The following is a 10,916-nucleotide window of genomic DNA, read 5'->3' as shown; positions in this document are numbered from 1 at the left end:
CGGGTTCCCTAAACCAGATCGTACAGCCAAGATGTAAATCGCAAAGGCGGAAAAGGGAGCATTCAACATAAAGGCCACCTTTCTTTGGAATAATCGTCCCATAAATCTGAGGAGGCAATCGTCTCTCCTCACTATTAAGAAGGAATTGAAGACCCTCTTATTTGCCTGTAGTCTCTAAAAAAAATTCTGATACTTGCTTTGGTACCATCTTCTGATTGGGGATCTCAAAAATCTCCTTTAGGCCTCCTGGACCCCTCCATTGTGGATTTATTTTGTCACTGTTGTTTGTCCTCATCTGTAGTCTGCGCCTTTATGCCCGAGGGTCAATAGTGTGCATTACAAATGTAATGTAATGTAATATACCCTGTGTGAAAGAAAATGCTCTAGCGGGGGGGGGGGGGATTATCTTTATTGATGATTCTTTGAAAATTGACCAAACTTGTGGGGAGGGGCATCCAGCCTCTGCAGTCGTAAGACACAGATTAAACTGTGAATTTGAGGTAACGGCGAGTGCAAGACTACCGTATCACTTTTCAGCAAAAGTGGAAGAATTGGTTGCGCTTATTGTTGCACTTGAAAAACACGGGGGGCAGGAAGTGGTTGTGTACTGTGACTCTGCCTATGTGATGCCAACTGTACATGCAGGGCTGTCATGTTGGAAAAGGAGGGGTTGTCTCCACGCAGACAGCACTCCAGTGCAAATTGCATCTTTATTGGGCAGGCTTATTAAGGCACTACAACCCCCAGTAGCCATAATGGTCGTAAAATGCACAGCGCATACTAAACTAACAGACTATCTCTCACAGAAACAAAGCTGCAGATTTGAAAGCCGTATTCTTCCGAAATTTCGAGTTTTGATACTGAAAATATTAAAGTAGTATTGAATAGAAGCATGCTAGTACAAGAGGGTTTTGATATGCTGTCAATTATGCAACTAACAAAGATTTAGGGTAGAGCCCTACAAGAAGAGCAAGAGCTATGGAAACATAGGGAGTGTTCTTTATCCCCCAGGGAAGCATTATGGAGAGCCAGTGATGCCAGCAGCATTGCTGAAAGTCACACTCGAGTAGTTGCATTACTCGACGCATATAACCAGAGAAAGTCTTGCTGCCATAATTACAGAAGACTGGTTTGTTCCAATCTATTGGAACATGTTGCACAGTTCATTGTGAATTGCATCGTGCGTCAGAGGTTTACAGCTAGGCATACAATGAGAACAATCAGAGTAGTAATGCCCCATCCGAATGGTCAATTTCAGCATTTACATATCGATTACATTGATATGCTGCAGACATGTAATGGATACTGGTATCCATTAGTGGTGGTGTGCCCCTTCTCTAGGTGGATCGAATCCGGTCCCTATACACACCCTGATGCCACTTATGCAGCAATGTTTCTAGTGCACAAAGTATTTCCAAGATGGGGTGTGTGCGAAGTACTGAGGCCCGATAATGGGCCACATTTTGTCATTGAACTATTGAACAAATAGGACTTCTATTGAATATAAAACATACTTTTTTTATTGGCTTACCATCCACAAGCAAACGGGTAATATGAGAGACTCAACGGCCTCCTTAAAGAGAGGATAGCCAAGATCAGATTAACTTTGAAAATGGGATGGGTATATTGCTTACCACTAGCCTTATATGCCCTTTGCAATCAGCCAGGTTCAGACCACCATCTTACGCCCCAAGAGTTAGTGACAGGGCGTCACATGAGGACACCTTTTACGCCCCCATCTAGAGTCAGGAGTGATGCCCTGAGTGTAGCTCAGGCTCTAGGTCATGAAATATACACTTATTTGACATGTATTACTACCAGTGTTTCTTTCATTGAAGAGCAGGTTAAGCATCAGAGGGAGGGGTCAAGGACCATGGAAGAGGACGTCCAGTAACCAACCCGAGTGAATTATTGCACCACCCATGTTGTATGTTTGCGACCAAATCTTTATAAAGAACTTCACCCGCAGATGGCACTAACCGAGATTTAATGGTCCTTTCTTTGTAGAAGAAGTTTCTCCTACTGCAGTTAGGGTAATTGGAAGAAGAGCTTGATTACATTTAGGAGACGTAAACATCTACAAAGGCAAGACCACCCCCCCTCCAGCTCCTGTAGACCAAGAAGCAAGACAAGAAGAAGAATTTCTGTGTGTGCAAACTCGATCGATGACCAGGAAGGATGACGATAAAACAGTGTGTGGTTGGCACATATTTCTTTTGGACTGGAATTCAGTGGACACTCTTTCTTTAGCAGGAAGTGCATGAACTTGCAGAGAATTCCAGAGGCTAAAAAGTACTTTCTAGAAATTCTTTAAAAAAATAAATATTGCATCAGTACTATGCCTAAACTCCAGTTCTGGATTAGACATTGGAAGAGAGATCAATACCCAGATCTGTTTTTAGGAACATATATGTTTCAAGTATAATACATGATACCCGTTGACAGTGAAACACATCAACTTGTAGTTGCTATTTTTTAGTTTATACTTCAGTCATACCCTGCTCTTGTTAGGAGAGGTGTGAATATACACACCTTTCATCAAGACCCCAAAAATGGTGCTGTTATAAGAAGACTCCCGATTGCGATAATTGAGCAGATTGGGCAACTATGAATGTAAATTGAACACCTGTATTAACATGATTTGGAATAATGTGGTCATAGATAGAGAGCAAGTGCAACGAGTATTGGTATGGCACATCAAATGTTTCTCCAGACTTCTATGCCCGTTATATATATGCATATGTATTTTCTTTTTCTTGGTGTATCTTACATTTCAAAGTCTTTATTATCCCAATGGTCCCATTGAAAAAACAACACCTATGATTTTTCCTAGTATGAGTACAAATGATGATAATTTCTTTGACCTCTATGAGCATGTCAGGCGACATAAGAGGGATGAAGAAGAAGATAACCAGGGGATAAATACCTATCTTGATTATTCAGCTCACCTGGAGAATGATATGTGGTACCAACATATGAGAAAGCAGGGGGAGAGAGCATCTGATTAGAATTGCTATGTCTGATTTCTCATCCCGTATGCCATGACAACAGTAAGAACCTTCATTTCAAAACAGATGTCAACGCAAAATGTGAAGTGCCTCAATCATCTAGCAGCATGTCCTACTAGAGGACAGTTTCAAGGGAACTGGGCAACCTTGTGATGTAGATCAAGACAGTCATTTCTATACTAGGATGATTATATCAAGAGAACAGAAATGGTAAAGGAACATGGATGGACAGACACTATGCTCATGTATCCTGCTGCTGGACAAGACAAGGTGATTGTTGAAGAAATGAAGAGGATGAACTGCTCTGACATGTTGTAAAAGACTGGAATGCCTGGATGCTGGGAATGTTCACAGCTGCTAATCTATTGAAGAGCAAGTACGACCAAAGGATTGGAAGATGGAGTGATGTTCTGTGCAACTCGCCTGCTGAGGAAGGAAGCAGTAAATGAGATGCTGAAGGTGAATGATGAGTGTCTAAAGTCGTAGGCCAAGTATTCTAAACTGCTGACATGGGGGAGGGGAGATGAATCAGGCCCAATGGCTGTAGTCCTATTGGTTAATGCAACAGTTTATTTTCGGAGCAAAGGAAAAAAATCACGTTGGACATAATAAAGGGTGCAATAACATAATTGACGTTACAGGAATGAGGAGAGGGGCATCTGTCTTAATGGATTGATATTGGGCCTGCGGATCCAGAGCATATACGAAACTACCCAGGAATTGGGTGGATTGTGTTCCTTGGTACATATCTATATTCCAGCATTGGTGATACCACAGAGTGACCTAAAGATTGAATGATTTCCAAAAGTGGACGAGCACATGAGAAAAAGAAGGTCACTAGAACTCTGCCAAATGGAGAGGGAATTATTTCTCACGTAAATATGTAATGGCTTATGAAGAAATTGCTGAACAGCACAAACTGTTCAGCAGGACTGCAGCGATTTTCACATCTACGTTCATGCCTGGAATTCAAACAACAGTGAATGCCAAATAGCTACAGATCACCAGGTGGGAACGGCTGCAAACAATTAATGCCACTATAAAAGGCTTTAATGCCATAACAGAAGATCTGAGGGCCATAAGGTTGATGACCCTTCATAATAGATATGTCTTCGACGTGATTACAGCAATGGTGTTTGCTCCACAAATGTTGTACATTCATACCATCTCATGACGGCGGGAATGGGTCTCTGTGAAGGCCATATCAATGTTGACAGATCTACACATAAAAATGGTGGACAAGACAGAGGCCATTAGAGATGACAGTTGGTTCTCACGGTTTTCATGGATTCCTTATTGGATGGCAAACTAAGTTCCTTGGAGCAATATTGGTGATAATATTTGAATTCTGTATGATAAGGATAATAATTGGGCAATGCCAGAAAACATCAAAGAAAGCAGTGGGAATGAAGATCATGATCGACACAAAGAATGAACCAGAAGACAATGTGCTGACCGATAGTGCCATCAGAGGCTACATAAAAGCAAGCATTGTGGCATCTGAAGGAACACAATTCTGGTATCCAAAGGATCATAAGAATAATGTGGGATGTTGGGTCTTTTGTACGGCAAAAGGAGAGTGCAGTTACATGACCTGGAGTGTGGATGAACACTTTAGAAAAGCAGGCACCCTGAGGGGGGTAACGAAGATATGAATACCTAAAACAGTCTTCTTCAAGAGGAGATATAAAGAAGCCGGAAAACTTGAGGAGGTGGTCGAGGACTCGACCAGTGGGGGAAAGTAGAGGAGCAGATGTATACATCTGCAGGACACCCCGCCCCCTTACCTTCCATGTATTGGAGGCATGAGACCGTGCCTTGCCTGTCACCAGCTATCGTGTCAATACTTCAGCGAGAATTTGGAAGGAGATACCCATTGAGACAACCCTATCAATGTACCCTTGAGTTGATGAAAACCTACAGGAGGAACTCCCTGAAGGAATATGAGAAAGAGCTAAGAAAATGAACTGATGACTTCATAAGAAGGCGTGCACAACGTCCCAAGATACGTCCGAAGATACTGAAATAAGATGATGTATGGATCCTAGAGGACAAAAGACGAAATAAAGAATAGAGTAGACTATCAAAGTGGAAAAGAGAAAGATTACACGTTTACAAGTGCTGCAGAAAACAGAAGTTCAATTAATGTACAGACGCTGAAACTCAAACATGATCAAGTCATCGCATAGGCTAGCTATGAGTAGTGAATAGAATGCCGGCGAAGCCCCCATTGTATAGAACCGGACATTGGTATCATGGAATAAATAAGCCAGACACTATGAAAGGAGAATGAAAAGCTGTGTCGCAGTAGAATAACAGGTCGTTGAAACTGCGTGGCATGGCTGTCTGGCCTGAAGTCAAGATCCTAGAAATTGAGGTTAGCTATCTACTCTGAAGAGAACGAGAGTGCAGCGGATGAATCTTCTCAAGTTAAGGTGCAAGAAAGAACACAAAGGATGCCGAGTTTTAATTAATTTAAAGCATTTAAAAGCGGCAGAATGGACCAAATCATGGTCTCTTGTCATGTGAGCCAAAGATGGAAATAGAGTTTGAACTTGGGAGTTCCAGGCAAGATAATGAGTGCCCTCACTCCTGTGCATTCCCAGGATGAGAATTCTCTGCAAGGCCAAGTACAAAGACAATTTCATGGCAGAAGGTATCGGTGATGAGATGTTGGGCTAATTGGGTGGTGAGGTAATATCATGTCCTATCTTCAAGTACCTGGGTCTGGGTTTACATGCTGCTAAATGAACCAAATGTTCCAGACATGGCACAAGTGTGCCAACCAATGGTATTAGTATAACAAAGGACCGTATAGCTTAAAAAACCAAAGAAACACAGTGTAACAATTTTTTCTTAAATTACATGTTTGAAGAGTTAGGCATACATTGTCCACCTGATAAAGGACATCCAATAACAATGCTATCTCCTTTATGATTGTATATCTAGATATTTCCCTTTACCAATCCCAACACTTGATGGGTTTTTCTCTATTGCCACGTAGTATGATATCACTCTTGACGGATAATGGAGTATACGAAGTGTATTTTTTTGTGGAGATCATTCAGAGACTAAGCGTACTTCCGTTGATGTTCGTTGTAACCTCCCTGTTTTACATAACTGTTAATAAAAGAGTAACTTGCAATCGTCTTGTGTTTGTCTAGTTATTTGGACTCAGAATTATTCTGGTGTAATCCCATCCATTACAAGTGCACGTTCGAAGGCCCCAAAATCAGTACGCATACAAATATATAAATGTATATATTTGTTTGCATACCTTACTATGGTTTTGCACTTGAGGCCACGCCCCCAAATGAGGGCCCCCCTCTCAATTTCTTACCCCACTTAAAGCACTGCACAAACCAAAAAGTGGGGTTGAGCCGGGCTCCTATGGTCTCGGGAGGATAGCTCAGGAGCAGCCCGCTCGCCTTTGAAGCAAGACTACGTGAAGCAACACAGGTTCAATCCCTGCAGTGCACACTTTGAAACCTATCAGTATTAAGCACGTCATAAATAAACAATTACAATTAGTAAGGTAAGCACACAAATATATTTAAGTTTTTATATTTCCGTGCGTAGCTTGCTATGGTTTGTATATTTTTCTAGCTATCTTTTATAAAACACAAGGTTAAACATGGTAGGCAACAGGTATACAATTGTGACGCGACATTCCCTCAGAGTCAAGACTACAGAATTCAATTCAGCAAAGCGCCCCAACTTCGTGTGTGTTAACTTTCCCTCAGCAAAACCGGTGGCTCTGCAATGTAATCTTCTAGAGGCAGATTAGATCACTGAGCCGACTGTCCCATCTCTATATGCAGCCACCACCATCATCCCTCTGCAGTAGCAGCCCATGGACAAAGATGCCTCGGGGCAGTCAGGCTCGGTGATCAAGGAAGACAAGCCCTTTCACGTGCCTTCAATTCAAATATCCCAGTTCTCGCCATGGCCAAAAATCAGAGCCAAAAACATTGGGCACTGCGCAGCGCTGCTTGATGATGGTATCATAACACTACATACGAAGCGAGCAGAGCCAGAAGAGCATTTTGCTCATGGCTCGAATCTGCTGCGAGTAGCTCCATATAACAACACTTGTCTTTCCGGTGCAGAGCCAGGCTGGGGCAGGGGCAGGGTGGGTCCTGCGATCCGGCCAGACATCTCACGCCGGATCGCAGACCCGGCAAGAGCCGGGCCAATGACCAGCGCTGAATCCATGAGTGCATGCCTTCCGTCTCTGGCTGCAGGCTGTCTTCTCTTCTTAGTCATCAGGCTTTTGTCCTCCGTGAGGTCCGCCATCCGGCACTGTCCAACTCACCAATGCCACTAACCTCTGCCAGGACTCTGACGCACGTCGCCACAGTCTGCCAATCTTTGCACTTGCATGCACTCACTAAGAGCCCACTGCTTCCAAGGACTGATGCGGTCTAGCAATCTCGGCCAGTGTTTAAGACGGGCCTAGCACCTCATGATGTCACTGTTCTAGGAAGAGGGGTGTCACAGCAGCATGCGCAAAATCATGCATCCCACCACAGTGATGTTCATGTGAAGCATGCACCCCAGGCGAGGGAGGATTCCCCCACCTACCCAATGCCTTCCTTGCCCCTACAAGATCCCCCAGCATGGCTGGGGGCAGGGTTTCTTTTTTGTGGTGAAATGTTTGGACCACACCCCTTTGTTGCTTTACCAAGAGAACTGCCACATGTATTTTTATTTAATTATTTTTGAAGCTTTGCATAGGGCTAGATTGCAGAAAATGGTTTCAAAGCACTTAAAAACAGGAAAATACAAGATTAGCAAACAAATTAGCAGCGATTAGGAAAAAGATCAGACAGAGAACAAAGAAGTGAATGCTCGGATATGAATTCCTCTCTTGGGTATTCATGCCCAATTGTTTCACCCTGCCCCTGTGCTTCTAGTACATATGGGATATATAAAAGACATTTAGCACTTTTTGTTGTGTGCTCTTTGGTGGTCAGTCAAAAGGCCGAAAACATAATACCGAATGACAAAAATCTCGAAACAAAAATATCAAATTATTTATTTATTTATTTATTTATTTATATGTGTTTTTGGGATCAGGTAAGTAAAAAAAAAGGGTTAAAATAAAATAAAAATAAAAAAGGGGGGTTGGGGGGGGAACCCCCCCCCATTTCGAAAAAAAAACGTCAAAAAAAAATTCGATATTTTTTTTTCGGCCTTTTTTTTCGAGATTTTTTTTTGTTGAGATTTTGGAATTCGGTATTATCACTATAAATCTTCAGATAGCATAACATTTACAATATGAGGAAAATATAGCCATTAAACTGGTCTACAACAGGGTCAAATGTAATTAGCAATTCATGCTTCTCTACATTTGTATTTTTTCTCGATATACATCCATTATCTTAACTTTAGGCAGTATCAAATTTGTATGCCTTTTATAATGTATTTTCATTCGTTTTATGACCAAACATGTGTTATTTGTTATACTATTCTGTGTATTTGATGAAAAAAATATGAATATGTAATTTCTCACTGACCGAGCCTATCCCCTATTGTTCGCATATCGAAGTCAAAATTATTTGCACATTTTCTTTATACAATTATTTGGCCGTGTGACTACGTTTCTTGGTTCTTTGATATATAAAGCACACACCTAGCTGGCAAGCAATAGAGTGATTTATAAGGCGACACACCCAAGGGCTACATATAGGGTGCAGAGGACCGATGATCAGTAGGGGAGGGTGGGAACACCAGGTTTGAGGGGAGCTATCCGGGATTGGCAAGATGCTCTTTGAAGAGTAGGGTTTTCAGGTCCTTTTTAAAGTGAAGGAAGGAGGGGGCTAGTCTGATATGCTTTGGTAAATTGTTCCAGAGACTACGTGTATAGCAAGAAAAGGCCTGTTTCCTGTTTTTTCTCACTTGTATGTCCTTTCTTCCAGTGTGGCAACATTGTGGCCTTAGGAGTTGCACTGGCCTACGGAGATGTTGAGCTTCTCAGCCAAGTAGAGCGGTGTTCCCTAGTCACTGCTTTCTGGGTGATAAAGGCAGTCTTGAACATTTGTGCTTGAAGAGGTAGCCAGTGCAGATCCTTGAGAATTAGGGTGACGTGGTTGCATGTTCTTAGTCCCGCGATGAGGCATACTACAGCATACCAGACTGCTTTGCGAGGGACCAAGGTGGCATCTGGGACTCGAAGGGTGTTGCCAATGTCCAAGTGGGTGATAAGGGCTCGAATAACTGTTCTGAAAATCGGGGCATGGATGAAAATGCTTGGCTTTGTGGATGAATGCAAACTGGTACCATGCTGCTTGGGTCTTTTTGGAGGTGTGCTTTTTGAAGGAAATGTCACAGTCAATAGTAAACCCAGAGCTTTTTCACTGGGTGAGAGTTGAGCCTTGACTCTGTTGCCCTTCATGTCAGTCAGCCGTTTCTGGACTTGGGCATGCTTGGTCGTATTTCCTAGGAGAATTGATTTGGTGTTAGTAGAGCTGAACCTCTGGTAGGTGCGTGACATCCGGGCTTAGATGGGGGACAGAATCGGGGACAATGCCCAACCGGAGCCATTTCACCACATCATTTTGCAGCATTTTTATTAGGGGGCAAAACCCTCATACCGGATATCCACACCCCCCACAAAGCCTCAAAAGCCTGGAAGCTCATTTTAAAATATACACGCACCCTGCATCCCCTGTAAAAATGTCAAATGTATAAATGTAGTAAAATGGCTCTTCACCAAATGTAATTAAATGGATGCGGTGAGTAGGGTGTGTACTGAAGGACAGTCAGTGCTTGAGTCGATGGATTCCATCAATGCATGTGATCTTTAGGTAAAGCTGTGCGTTAACTGCATATTGGTGGATCTTGACGTCAGTGTTGGTGAAGACTTCCCCCAGAGGTTCAATGTAGATGAGAGGGGACAGGATGAACCTTTGTGGAAACTCTGCAGGTTATTGGGCAGCACTGGGATCTGTTTGGGCCCATCTGAATGAGTTGGTCTCTGTTGGAGAGGTATGTGGCTAACCACTACATGACTGTTCAGTCAAAGTCTATGCCCATGGTGAAGATGTGGAGGCGGGCTTAAGGGTCACTGGAATTGGAGGCAGTAGAGAGGTCAAAGAGGAAGAGTAAGCAGGGGTCTCCTTTGTCCAGGATGTGTATAACCAATAACTTGGATGGTAGCTGTCTCTGTAGTGCATTGAGGTCAGAAACCAGATTGGTAGCCCTGTATGAGACTGCGGAGTGATATTTGTATCCAACCGAATGATGACCGTCTTCTCAATCTTTCTGCAGAGGATGGGTAAATGTGTGATGGGTCCATAGTGGACCACATCATCATGGATCAAGCATGCATTTATTCAGCAGTGGGATGATCTGTCCAGTTTTCCGTGCATCTGGGAAGGTTCCTTCTGTGAGGGATGCATTGGTGACATTGAGAAGTGGTGGGTGTGCTTACCCTTAGATGACCTTCACAATGGAAATAGGGAGAATCTTGTCTTTGTAGTTAGTAGATTTGAGGGCTGCACGAGTTTGGTGAGGTCTCCTGAAGTAATTGTCCTTAATTCGAACCATCTGGATGTGATGTGGGCTGGTTTGGGTGGGATGTTTGTGATGCATTTGGAGCCGTCATTGTGTGTATTTGTCTGGTCGGTCTTGTTAGTGAAGAAGTGGTTCATGATATTGCATTCTTCAGGGGGTTGCGGTATTGGAGAGTCTGGCACTGGTTTTATTCGCATTGTGGCTTGGAAGAGCACTCTGCTCTTGCTAGATGCTTCAATAATGGTTTTTTGTGTAGTAGTTTAGTATCCTGCACGCTGTTTCTTAGTTGGTGGAATTATCTCCATAGCTTTCCTTTTCTGTGGATGGTGTGCTTGCTGTCATTGGGTTTCTGTGTGTGGAGGGCTTCTGTTTGTGAGTCAACATTTCAGT

This window comes from Ambystoma mexicanum, chromosome 11 (assembly GCF_040938575.1).
Source record: "Ambystoma mexicanum isolate Mex_15411 chromosome 11, UKY_AmexF1_1, whole genome shotgun sequence".
Taxonomy (NCBI): Eukaryota; Metazoa; Chordata; class Amphibia; order Caudata; family Ambystomatidae; genus Ambystoma; species Ambystoma mexicanum.
Note: the sequence above shows the minus strand (reverse complement) of the source record.